Here is a 4,925-nt window from a genome sequence, read left to right as displayed (position 1 = left end):
GTTAGAGAAGAGAGTACTGAATATATCATTGATGGCTATGAGAACAAACAGGTTTGTCCTAGAGAGGGTGAAACCAGACTCCCCTCCTTGGAGGCAAGGATTTTGAAGCTCTGTCTAACATTCTTTGGACATGTTGCAAGGCAGGACCTTGGAGAGGGAAGTGATGCTTGGGAGGGTGGAGGGACAGCATAAGGGAGGAAGACCCTTGATGAGAAGGATTGATTCAGTGACTGGGAGTAAGTGTGTCAGAGTCAATAAGATTGGCACAGGATAGAGCAGGGTTTAGGGCTATTGCTCGTAGGGTCGCTATGAGTTGCAGGCAATTCAACGTAACATAACAACAACAACAACAACAACAACAACAACAACAACATATCAAAACTCATTACATTAAGTTGGAGTGAACTCTTGGGTTAACCCCCAGCTGGTTTCTAAGGCTGTAAATCACTTTGTAAACTGACTAAAACAAGCTTGGAAGCAGTACTGACATCCACTTCTGAAATAGCTTGCCTCTGGAAACCCTATGAACTTGGAGAATTGAAGACAGTTATACAAATGTTTAGGTCTTTTGTTCATAGAGTCGCTGTGAGTCTCCTACGACTCGACAGCACTTAATAACAACAACAACAACAACAAACTGCGTGTTGATTAAAATTGCCAGAGGGGTGCATCTGTGTGTTAGCAGTTCAACTCCCTACACGCTATGCTACTAGATCTCTCTGTACAGGATGTAGAGATAATGCAATAATTACAAGATAGCTAAGAGCAGAAACGGAAACAATTTTAAGTGTTTCAGTGCCTGACAATTAAAACCAGTTGCCATCAGTTGATTCCAACTAGTGTTGGCTCCGTGTGTATCAGAACTGTGTTCAAGAGTATTCAGTGATTTTTTTCATAGTAGAACACCAGATATCTCTTCTAAGGCACCTTGTTGCTGTTGTTGTTAAGTACTGCCGAGTTGAGTAGTACCCATAGCGACCCTATGAGCAATAGATCTGAATCTAGTCCATCCTCACACTTCCCGACACACAAGAGTCCATAGCAGCGATCATGGATCGATCAACCTGTCTGAGGGTTTTTCTTTGGCCGGTCCTCCATCCTCCCAAGCATGTTGTCCCTCTCCAAGGAAGGAACCTATAGATGAACTTAAACTGCCCATCTTTCATTACATATTCAAGCACCTTAACCAGTTATACTACCCAGGGACTTTACCTGCCGATTATACAAGCAGAAAGTCTAAACACTCCAATTTCTTTTTTCCTTTGTGGTACTTTTATTTTTCTACCTGGGATAACCAGTTGCACTGAAACATTCCAGTAAATCAGCAACACAGAGGGGCTGGTGGACACTGAGAGGCAGGGTGTGGCGAGTACAGAACAACTTCCCCTGAGGGACTTTTGGTCCAAGTCCACAACCCAAAGCTGCTCTGGGCAGGGTGGAGTGGGACCAGGCAGTGCAGACTGTGGCAGTAATGACAAGAAGAACCAATCATGATGGGAGTTTGGTGCTGAGCATGAGTTTATTTGCTTCTGGGCTCACGCTTTCTGTTGTTGCTTGATGAAGTTGACCAGCCCATTGGTGGAAGAATCATGAGAGGTCACTGGATTGGTGCCCTCAAGTTCAGGTTCAATTTTCTTAGCTGCTAGTCTAGCTCCACTCCCCAGTGGTCGAAGCCGTTGATGTACCAGATGACTCCCTGAATGAAGATCTTACGTTCACATATGGCAGTCAAGTCTCCAAGAACAAATGGCGTAAGCTTGGTGAGCACAATGGAATTGGTTCGACGATTTCCTTCAAAGACCTTGTGTGGCAGCAGCGTTTCCAATTCCTCTGGACTCTTTCCTGTCACCTGGAGCTCCTTTTTTTGTCTTCCTCTTCATCAGGGCCTCAGTCTGGGCTAAGAAGTTGGCCCGAAGGATCTTGTGATACAACCCATTTCGTACAGGGTCTTGGGTCTGGACTGGGATAAGGAAATCACAACATATTATCCTGGTGCCTTGGTGGATAAGCTGGTAAAAGGTGTTCAGGCCTTTAGTCCCTGGCTCCTCCCACAAGATGGGGCCCAACTGGTGGTCCACATGGACGCCGGACTTGGTAATGTACTTCCCATTTGATTCCATGTCACCCTGCTGGATACTGGTCATAGGGCAGCATAGCCTGAGTCTCACAGCCGTAGCAGTTGATGTACCAGATGCCCAGAAGAGCCAGCAGGACAGGGGCATTCTTCTCCAGGGGCACACTGTGGAAGTGCTGGTCCATCCTGTGTGCCCCCAGCAGCAGCTGCTCAAAGGGGTCAAAGCCTATGTGCCGGGCAATGGAGAATCCAATGGCTGACCACAGCGAGTACCATCCTCCTACCCAATCCCAGAACTCAAACATATTTTGAGGGTCAATTCCAAACTCCTTCACTTTGATCATGTTGGTAGACAGGGCAACAAAGTGCTTCGCGATTGCAGGATTATCCTTTGCTGACATGAGGAACCACTCCTTTGTTGTCTCTGCATTGGTGGTGGTCTCCTGGGTTGCATAAGTCTTTGAGGCAATGATGAACAGGGAAGACTCAGGGCTCAGCGAGGACAGGATTTTAGCAATGTGGGTCCCATCAATTTTGGAGACAAACCAGACTCGAGGACCACCTGCAGAGTATGACTTGAGGGCTTCAGTCACCATGTGGGTCCCAGGTCAGAGCCCCCAATGCCTATGTTGATCACATCTGTAACAGGCTTGCCTGTGCACCTCTTCCAGTCACCACTTTGAACACGCTGGCAGAAAGACTTCATCTTGTCCAGCCCCCTGTTGACTTCAGACATCACATCCTTGGTGTCCACTACGATGGGAGTGTTCAACTGGTTCTGTAGGGCCATGTATAGCACAGCTAGGTCCTCAGTGAAGTTTATCTTCTCTTCATTGAACATGTTCCTGGGAAGCCTCCACACCCCTAGACTTGGTCAGTTCCACCAGCATCCGCATCCCTTCCTCCACCACCAGGTTCTTGGAGTAATCCAATAGAATCTATCCATGGCTGGTGTTGAGGGTCAAGCTGAAGCGGTTGAAGTGCTCCTTGACCGAGTCGAAGAGGTAGCATAGGCTGAGTTTGGAACTGTGCTCGCGGTGCCACTGCTGCAGCTTCTGGATTTGCAGGTTGTGGGTAAGAGCGGCCATGGCAGGAAAGGCTGGGTGCACTGACTGAGATCTGCCAGGAGGCGGAGGAGGAACGCTCTGATTTTTAAGACAAGATCCAACTGGGATGTGTGTTTGGGGTAGCATAAAGCCTTATTTTGCTATTTATTGTAATAGGGTTGTGTAGGATGGAGTTAGCCATTTTGATGTATCAATGGAGACTTGAAAAAAAATGAAATAATATAATAAGCATAAATCACTAGTAATTAATTCTATAAAATACAATGCATGTGAATGATTGTATAAAACAATTTACATGAAGGAAGCACAATATAAATGAAAGAACATGTAAAACACAATGTACATGCATGAAACAAACATAATTCATAGGCATGATTTTATCCAAACCAATAAAAATATGACAAAAAAAAAAAAAGGAAAACCAAAACCAACCCCAAACCAACCATGATGGGGGGGAGGCGGGGTAGGCCTTACCTGGAAAACAGAAAAAGATAGAACTTTATAAAATTTCAAGTGAGTTAATTCCATCAAAGACAAGTTTCTTGCTGGAGATGGTTTTCCCATTGAAATTATCTTCTAAAATAACATTAAGATTTTCCAAATATTGTGTGTTAAGACATCTTTTATTGTCCCTAGCACAAAATGATAGGAATTCTTAGAGTCTAGGTCCAAACTCTTGGGAACTGACCTGTTATAAGACATTTATGCTCTTTAGCCAAATAGATTTCATTTCTCTCTCCTCTTTTGACTTCATCTCATTGCAGTCAAGTTAGAACTAATTCACAGCTGATCCTCCACTGGGTTTCTGAGACTGTAAATCTCATGGGATGGAATTGTATGTCTTTCTTCTAAGGAAGTTTTTAGAGAATCAATTTTTCCCAATCATTTTAAAATGATTTTTGGTTGGTGTTTTTAAATTTCTACACTGAGTTTCATTCATGCACATTGAATTTTGAACAATAATTAATATATATTATCAAGTTTATTATACATGTACTTTGTGTTTATATAATCATTCACATGCATTGTATTTTCATACACATTATATTTAATATAATTAATTCCTATTGATCTATGCCTATCACCCCATTTTTTCAAGTCTTCATTGAATCTTTCTCATTCCTTCCTCCTCTACCTGCCAACCTGTACTATTTCAGTGATTTTTACCCATTCACCTTTTTATGCCCTTCCTCTTCCTCGTTTCAACATGTATACATATTTTGCCCAGTAAATTTCCTGTTTTCATGGAAGTGGTCTTATGCAATATTTGTCCTTATAGGTCTGAGTTATTTTATTCAGCATAATACTCTCTAGACTCTCCCATGTCATATAGGTTTTTTGTTGTTGGTTTTTTTTTTTCTTTTGGTTATATGAAATCGTTGTTCCATAGTGGTACATAGTATTCCATTGTGTGAATAAAACATGATTTTGCAATCCATTCTTTGAGGATGGGCATTTGGGATATTTCCTTTTTTTCTATTGTGAATTACATTGCTATGAACATAGTTATACATATTTCTGTTCATGTCTCAGTTTTTATTTTCTTGAAACACATTCTAGGGATAGAATAACTTGATCATATGAGATTTCTATGTTCAACTTTTTGAGGAAATGCAAAACTGTTTTCCCTTGCATTTGAGTTTCAATCTATCTGTGTCTTCTCCAATATTTATTGTTTGTTAGGTTATTAAAATTTTCTATTACTCCTACAACAAGGAGAAGATAACATAGATGAATGGGATCTTCTAAGACTCAAATCCCTATGCACATCCAAAAACTTCTCC

The 4,925-nt window shown here is 42.2% G+C and overlaps 1 pseudogene; it reads right to left on the bottom strand.

Annotated features, from left to right (window-relative positions):
* Positions 1-1,535: 1,535 nt before the first annotated feature.
* LOC102863642 lies at positions 1,536-3,162 on the bottom strand (annotated as a pseudogene).
* Between the last annotated feature and the right edge of the window lie 1,763 nt (positions 3,163-4,925).

The sequence above is a fragment of the Elephantulus edwardii genome, unplaced genomic scaffold, assembly GCF_000299155.1.
Source record: "Elephantulus edwardii isolate Elephantulus edwardi_28Jun2011 unplaced genomic scaffold, EleEdw1.0 scaffold00400, whole genome shotgun sequence".
Lineage (NCBI taxonomy): Eukaryota > Metazoa > Chordata > Mammalia > Macroscelidea > Macroscelididae > Elephantulus > Elephantulus edwardii.
The sequence above is the reverse complement of the archived record's forward strand: the minus strand, read 5'-3'. Positions and strand labels throughout refer to the sequence as shown.